The sequence below is a fragment of the Haemaphysalis longicornis genome, unplaced genomic scaffold (genome assembly GCF_048455015.1).
Source record: "Haemaphysalis longicornis isolate Haplotype H1 unplaced genomic scaffold, Haemaphysalis longicornis Haplotype H1 scaffold_16, whole genome shotgun sequence".
Lineage (NCBI taxonomy): Eukaryota > Metazoa > Arthropoda > Arachnida > Ixodida > Ixodidae > Haemaphysalis > Haemaphysalis longicornis.
Genome location: NW_027526266.1, coordinates 18,616,821 through 18,625,520, shown reverse-complemented (window position 1 = coordinate 18,625,520; position 8,700 = coordinate 18,616,821). Strand labels below are relative to the sequence as shown.

Below are 8,700 nucleotides of genomic sequence, written 5' to 3'. Positions count from 1 at the left end.
AATCCCTCAGTCTTCCTTTTAATGCACTAAGTGTGCCAAGGGCAAAATGCATTGCTTCTCGCAGTGTTTCCCGTTACTAATTTATTATTTTCCTCCATATTTTAAGCGCTGCGCTTCTGCATCCTTTACAACGAATGCCCGCCATACATTGTATATCATCTACACACTGAACCTAATGTCTGGCTGAAGATGTGGCACCCTGTACTAGCCATCTCAAAAAGAGACGCTACAAAGCTGCTGTGCAAGGTAATTTATTTTACGCCAGCAAACATAAATTACACCAATATATTTGCCAACTCATCCTTACGCATACATTGAAGTAAAATTTTATTCTTTGTTTGTATGAAAAATAACTGTCGCACAGTAGTAATACTTGTTCCTGGTGATGAAGGTGTTTCCATTGGACTATAAAAACACCTGAACTGCCAATAATTTTTAAACGTGTATCTCGGAATTGTTAAAAAAATCAAAAGCCCTTTTTTCGTACACTGCAGTGCTTGTTTCAAATATACCAACAAAAAAAGTGTTTCGCCACCGGAATTGAACGTTTTACAACTCTGGTGAAATTCATCCCCCCTGGTATGTTTCTCGATCGTGAGAGTGCTGTCTTCTGCAGCGCTCTTCCTCTTCGCTTACAATAGACAGACCACGACTCAGCGCTTGCATATATTTGTTAGTAGCCCATACCGGTACCAAAAGTGTATGAGAGCGTTTATATTTTAGCAGGCTTATTTACACTGGATATTTAGTTTAGGTCACTTATCATGTGTGTTTATCATGTGTGCAATTAGGGCAACACCTTATCTATGTACTTTAGCCGGTACTTCTATTGCCCCAAGGTATTAAATGGAACTCGATAAGTAGGAGTAAAAGTAACGTGCTTGCACAATACTCGTAAGAGAAAATTGGGTGTTACGGAAGTAGATTACTATAAAGTAAATTACGGATTAGTAGAAAGTAAATTACAGAAATGAGAAAAGAAAACCCGGACACATTCCATGATACATATGCACGCAGCATGGAGAATTTGTTTTTTTATGAACTTCGATTTTTATGTTTTATCAGAAATGTGTAGTATAAATTGGCCAACTCACCCAATTCTGAGCAATCGATATTTGTGTCCTGCGGAACTGAGGAACAATGAACGTAAGTTTGCTTGTAAAATACGCGTATATTCTAAAAGTGGGTTTGGGTGCATGAATAACCCGCTTCTTTTCTTTGTACAGTTGCTTTGATTACTGGGTTCCCTTCTTCCCAAGCGTTCCCATCTGCAAGTGGGAGACATGCATGCGCACCACCACGCAACCAGCCTTATCTTGCGTTGCAGGCCATCAACTGCACTCCCAGACCACCTGACTATACATCTATCATCCACGTGTGCATCACTCATACCACAAGTCCCTCAGGTTGCGTTGTTGAGAATTCCGGCTTTATATGAGCATCCCGCTGAATTTTCGGCCACCGGACATAGCGGCATAAACAGTATGCGGTATTCCTAAAACCCGTTTGTCTTCCTCGTAGATGTGGGCAAACGTTAAGGAAAAAGCTTTCTCTCAAGCGATCCGTTCTTACTCCTGCTGCCGTGCCCATGGTATTGTGGTGTGACGTATAATGTTTCCGGCTACTTGCGGCTGTCGCTCCTTCTTGGAGGAGACATTGAGACAAATGTTTGTCCTGAATTAGGTAAAATAGTTAAAGCACTTGCAAGTATAGTCGCGGACCTAAAGGACACAAAGCGAAATCGACTAACTGGTATAGAGAAATTATTGGACGCCCTGGCGAATCTGGACGACAAAGCTGGTATTTCCCCAGCAAAATATTTTTAATTCGTACCTATGTTCAGCAACATGAAAACCAAATTGATCTACTATACAATCATAGTAGGAGATCCAACCTGATAATATGCGTCTTACCTGAAAATAAAAACAAGACCAATGCCACGGCGTAGTGCGTGATCAACAAATTAATGATTCAAGACATACAGGAACCTAAATCAGTTAGAATTGAGTGGATCCGTCAAGTGGGTAGGCCAACACAAAACAAAGTTAGACCACCTATTTCTAACTTTAAGACGCAAAGGACAAGATTTCAATTCTCAAACAAGGATCTAGGCTGAAAGATTCAGATTTCTCTATTGGTGAAGATTTATCTCGTAGAGTGCGATGCGTCAGAAGTAAACTGTGGGCATGCTTCAAACAAAACCGCGATAAAAAAAGTGTCGTTAGTTTTCAACAAACTACTCAGCAACACCAACGTGTACACTTAGGGTAGACAAAGTGATGGACGGATACCACAACGAAAAAACCACGAACGAAAGCTAGATCGTCTCATCACCAGACAGCACTTACAGCAATAAACCATCCATTGTGAACAAAAATATTCTCCACGGTCAGTGGAATAAATGTCCAGGAGCACCCCTAACAGTAATGCGAACTCAAACAATAAAACCAAGCTGCGAAAGCAAAATCTGACCACTCGTAGTGTGAATAATAAAAATGACCAGCTTGAAATTAGTTTGCTTCAAACTGACCCGCACATTGCGATGTGACAGAAACTTCGCTTCGAAGTGATATGACAGATGATGGCATCTTCTCTACGTCGTATCAGATAATACGTAAAGACTGGGCTTCGATGGGTGGGGAGTGACCATTCTTCTGAAGGGCAACATACAGGTGGTTTGTCGGCCTGGAATTGATTAGCTTGTGTGCTCGTGCTTAAACTTTTCGTGTTGGGAGGGGGGGGCTTACAGTTCCCCTGGCTCCCGGTCTCAGTATCTAACAAGACTTCCAGAGCACACGTCAAAATTTCTTAACAGTGAAATGAGCTTAACTGGACAATTTTAACCTACCCGCGATTGAACGGAAACGATTGATGGCTAGTTCAGAATTTTGCAACACACAAATAGAGTATTTGATATCATTGATTGATTCATGGTAGGGTTTTAGGCGCCGATGAAAAGCAGCCGCTGAGGCGTGCCGTAGTGGAGGGTTCCGGATTAATATTGACCACCCGGGGAATTTCCATCATGCGCCAAAATCTCGCGCACACGCCCGTTTTCGCTTTTCGCCTCCATCAGAAAAGCGACCGCCGTGGCCGGGAATCAAACCCGCGACCTTGCTCAGCAGCGCAACGCCTTAGCCGCTGAGCCACCGCGGTGGGTAGTATTTGATATATTTTTTACACATACCTTAATACAAATTCTGAATAAACCAACTCGTGTATAAGGCCCCTGCAGTTCTGTTTTGGGTGTCGCTCCCATTCCCCGTGATGTGGACCATATTCTGTTGCAATAGAACCAAGAATTTCTGATCCCCACTTTGTATGCGTTACTGTTCGCCTTCTCAAGCTAAGCCACCGAGACCGGTCAACGGGATGGTGTTACAAAGAATATTAGCTACCCAACGACAAATGTTTACTAAAACGCGAAGTTGCCAATTTTCACGGAGGTGACGTTTGCAACCAATGGGACTGTTTTAAAAATATGCAATACTGCTTTGAAAGCTTGATACGGAGCAAACGCAAAAACGTCACAAGCGAGCACCCTGCATAACACGTAAAATTATTCATATGAAACGCGAACTCCAAAGATAAAGAAGAAAGCACCGTTTGACGTTATCGGAGTTGTTACAAACACCTTGCAAGAAATAGTGCCCTACTAAAAAGATTGCTACTTTCAAACGCTCCTACCAAACTTCATGAAAAACGATCCTCAAAACTTTTGGAAGTACATAACTCATAAATTGCAACCTGTAAGGAAACTCAGTGCGCATACCTACCTAATGGCTGATCCTCCAAATATTGCTGAACATTTTCAATATTTCTTTGACAGTGTGTTTTCTCCTGCCTGAAGATATCCACTGATTTACAACGCTGATTGTGTATATTACTCTGGTGTCCTATCTGTGCTGTTAAATTCGAAAACCAAGACTTCCTCGAAAACTGTGAGGCAGCCAAGTGACTGGAGAATGGCTCTGAAGGTTCCGGTTGTGAAAAAAGGTGACGATTCTCTCTTTCATAGCTCCCATCCTATATGTCTAAGGTCTTAGTGCAGCAGGATGATTGAATATATAATTTCTAAGCAGATTCTTGAATATCTAGATTAAAATGCAATAATGACAAATTGTCAACACGGTTTTAGAAAAGGTTATTACAGGGGTCCCCAATTAGAGACAATAGTTCATTCTTTTGCAGCGCGCCTTGAAAACAATAGTCGAATTATGCAATATTTTTAAATTTTACACAGCCATTCGATAGGTATTACTTTAAAAATTTTTTAACAAGGCTGAAAAACATTCATATTCTCGATATGTTTGTTTTCTGGGTCGCAGCCTACCTATCAAACCGCAAACAGATTGCAAAAATAACGCAGGACAATCTCGGCGTCGTCCAGTCAACTAAGGGGTCCCCCGGGGTATTTGCAAATCACTGCTTTTTTGTTGTATATCACTGATTTAACAACTGTTGTTGACTCAAATATTTCAATTCGGTTGTTCGCTGATGACTGTGCATTGTTGCAAGAAGTCACAGGTAATAATGGCCTGGACAAACTAACAAAAACAGCGACAACGTCTGTAGATGGTGCGTAGAATGGGGAAGGTATTTAAATTTGGAGAAAATTGTATATATTTGTGTGACATAAAAGAAAAACCCCTTTGAACACGTGTATAAACTAGAATGGTCTTCACTTAAGCAGGTTCACAGCTATAAGTACATAGGTTTTACACTCAACAACAAGTTATCATGGATATTGCACATAGATAATACCTGCTCAACAGCCTTCCGAAAAATATACTTCTTAAGATACAAGCTATAAAATTACCTTCCAAGCGTTAAGCTCCTTAGTTATTTTTCTTTCATTTAAGGGAAACAGTAATATTGAAGTATCGTGTGGGACTGCCCCACAAAACAAAACATTAAAAAGTTGAGAGGATTCAATGGATGACCATTCTGTTCGCCTATTCTAAGTTTTCATGAACAGACTTCCTCTTAGACCTATTGCAAGGTAATATTTCTTCCCTAGAAGATCAAAGAAAGCAAGCCCGCCTTGATTTTCTGTCGCTTTATATAATCGCCAACTTGCCCTTGATCCAACCCCCTTATCTTTCCCGCTTAATCACAGGACCCACAAGACACCACCAAACGAATTCCGTACTGAGCGAGAACCGCCACATTCAAATTCTCGTTTTTCCCGCGCACTATTTCAGACTGCAACCAGGTAACTGGAGTGCGTCCTTCCGATACTGTATAGTTATGCATTGTTTCTTGTGTGTGTTTTATGATATTGCTCTTTGCATTCTACGGTGCCCTCCTGCTTGGGCAGAATTGTGGCCCGCAGTATGTGTAAATAAATAAATAAATAAATAAATAAATAAATAAATAAATAAATAAATAAATAAATAAATAAATAAATAAATAAATAAATAAATAAATAAATAAATAAATAAATAAATAAATAAATAAATTGTGAGCACAGCATCTCAGTCTTATCGGATATCGCGTCCTGCAGTGGTCAATCCCACTACAACCTGCACCAATCTTGATTTCTCCCATTACCATCATCATCTCGCCGACGGGCGCGTTCGTTTCGGGCTCCATCTTGGCTGGTCTCACACCAAAGCCGGTTGCACCGTTGCCTTGCAATAAACGCTTCACCAGGACCCCTGGTCGACGTCTCTCAAGTGGTGGAGGTTGCCAACATCGATCTCTCCTACCTCGACCCCTTCCGACACTTTCCTGGAGCTCCGTTCGGGTCGGCGACTTGCCACAATGACCACGGCTAATGCGACGATGGCTAGCACTCCAACCTCTTGCTCGACTGTCACATGCCGGCAGCGTGACCCCCCGTTTTTCACTGGACTCCCCGGAGAAGACGTAGAAGACTTGCTTGACACCTACAACCGTGTGAGTGCCTTAAATCGATGTGGCGACTCCTTCAAGCTCTAGAACGTGTCGTGGTCTCTGACCCAGGTGGTAGAAACTTGGTTTTACAACAACAAAGCAGATTTGACGGACTGGGATGGCTTTACAGCTGAACTGCGCCGTATTTTCGAAACTGCCTCCAGACGTTCAGAAGCGACCAAAAAGAAATTGCAAGACCGCATTCAACAACCAGGTGAGTCATGTACGTCATACATTGAGGACGTTTTGGCCCTCTGTCGACGCGCCAACACAGACATGGCGGAGGAATATCTTGTTCGCCACATCCTCAAAGGAATTAACGCATTTGCGTTCAACGCGCTCGCTGTGCAAAACCCCTCCAGTGTTCGTCAGATCATCACAAACTGTCAGTGCCTTGACGATCTACAGTCGTTGCGTTTGCAACAGACCAAGTTCGGCACTATCTCCCACCATGACTCCGACCTACGGGCGCTTATACGGTCCATCATCCGTGAGGAACTTTACGGACAGCTGTCATCTGAGTATGCGGGTGTTCACCCTCAGTCATCGGTTCCTGGGTTGCGTGGGGTAATTCGCGAAGAGCTCGCCTCTGTCACGTGCGGCCTTTCCCCGAAGCGAGACACTGCCACAGCCCCGCCACCTGCCACCGTCCCTCCGCTGCCGCTAAGTGCTCCTGCGGTTCCTCTTTCTCCATCCCTCCCGCAACCTTACCATCCACACGTGGCTCCATTGTCTACAGCTCCTCCGCAGTCCCTCTACTTCTCGGCCTGGCGTCAGCCTCGTCCCTCGTGTTATTACTGTGGCATTCGAGGCCATATATCTCGCTTTTGTCGGAGACGCCAGCAGGATGAACGCCGCGCCTACTTTGATTTTTCTCGCAACGACCGAGGCCAATTTTACGACCCTTACCAGCAGTCTTTCCCGTATGCTCCACGTCGCTCCTTTTCCCCGCCGCCGGACTCGTTGGACCAACAGCGCAACTCGACCTCCTTCAGACGCCGTTCGCCTTCTTCTCACCGTCGATCTGCATCGCCCCTTAGCCCGGCCTCTCGACTCCATGAAAAGAACCCGGAAAACTAGAAGGAGCAGTTTTTGAAGGGGAAACTGCGTCACTTGGAAAAATTACAAATCCTCCTGCTCAACCATCGAACATGTTGACTGTATTTGTTGAAGGCATTCGAGTAGACGTCCTTGTAGATACTGGTGCCAGCATTTTGATTATCAACGCAGATTTGTCTTCTCGTCTTCGAAAAGTGCGCCCTCCTTATGTCGGTCCACTCCTACGTGGTGCGAACGAAGCCATGATTAAGCCTTCTGGACATTGCACGGCACGTGTTCTCATCAGTGGAGTTCTTCACCATATTCAGTTCGCAGTGTTGTCGCCTTGTGCTCATCAAATCATTTTGGGGTGGGACTTTCTCTCATCATCGTCTGCAGTGATTCCCTGCCGTCAACCCTTTATTCACCTTTCCGACACGGACTTTGCCACTTTATCAGACGTCCCGGCCCTGCGGTTGGTCGCAACCGCCGATTGTGTTCTCTCTCCCGGACAAGAAACCGTCTTTTCTGTTACTTGTGCGAGTAATCCCGACGGAGAGGTGATTGCTGTACCCGCTGGTACCTTCGCTTGCGAAGGCGTCATAATACCTCCATTTGTAATTCGCTTTTCAGGAGGATCAGCTCTCATTGCCGCCAGGGACACTACTTCTCAGTCCATTCTGCTTCCTCAAGGCACTACTGTTGCATCTGTTTCCCAAGACGAAGTTGGTCCTTTTCCCCTTTGCTCTGTTGGGCCTGTTCAGTTCCAGAACTTACGTCCTCGTGCCTCACGTCCACTATCAGCCCTGAACTCTCCGTTGAAAAGAAGGAACAACTCTTGGGCCTACTTAATAAGCACAAGACTTTATTCGACTCGAATTCCACTCAGCTTGGGCGCACATCAGCGGCATCCCACCGCATAGACACTGATGGTTCGTGTATTATCCGCCGCCGCGCATATCGGGTTTTATCGTCGGAGCGCAAAATCATCCAAGAGAACGTTGACGACATGCTTCGAGGCGACATCGTTCGTCCTTCAGAAAGCTCTTGGTCATCGCCGGTTGTTTTCGTCCGCAAGAAAGACGGTTCAGTGCGCTTCTGCGTTGACCATCGGGCTCTTAACAAAATAACAAGGAAAGATGTTTACCCTATGCCCCGAATCGATGACGCCCTCGACCCGTTACATGGCGCAAAGTACTTTTCGAGTCTTGACCTTCGGTCGGAATATTGGCAGATACCCATGAACGAAGCTGAAAAAGAAAAAACAGCTTTTGCCACACCGGACGGACTCTACGAGTTTAACGTGATGCCGTTCGGGTTATGCAACGCTCCTGCTACCTTTGAGCGCATGATTGATACCGTCCTTCGTGGCTTGAAATGGAAAACCTGTCTTTGTTATCTTGATGACATTGTTATTTTTTCTGCCACTTTCACTGAACATCTTCAACGTTTGGACGAAGTGCTGACCGGTCTAGCGAAAGCCAATCTCCAGCTCAACACAAAAAAATGCTACTTCGCCAGTACTCCAATCAAAGTATTGGACCATGTTGTTACAAAGGACGGAATCCGTCCAGTCCCTGATAAGATCAAGGCAGTTCATAATTTTTCCCGGCCTCTTAGTCAAAAAGAACTCCGCAGTTTTCTTGGACTGGCGTCCTACTTTCGAAGATTCATTCGTAATTTTGCAACAGTAGCTTCTCCACTTAACAAGCTGCTCTCATCCGAGACCTCATTTCTCTGGACTGAAGACTGTGAAACAGCTTT

The 8,700-nt window shown here is 44.5% G+C and overlaps 1 long non-coding RNA gene across 1 annotated transcript; it reads left to right on the top strand.

The window, feature by feature from the left end:
- The first annotated feature begins 107 nt into the window (after positions 1 to 107).
- Positions 108 to 5,321, top strand: LOC144166135 (uncharacterized). The gene is made up of 3 exons (XR_013321596.1): positions 108 to 246; positions 3,830 to 3,996; positions 5,120 to 5,321. It is a non-coding gene; the product is annotated as an uncharacterized LOC144166135 (long non-coding RNA).
- Positions 5,322 to 8,700: the final 3,379 nt, after the last annotated feature.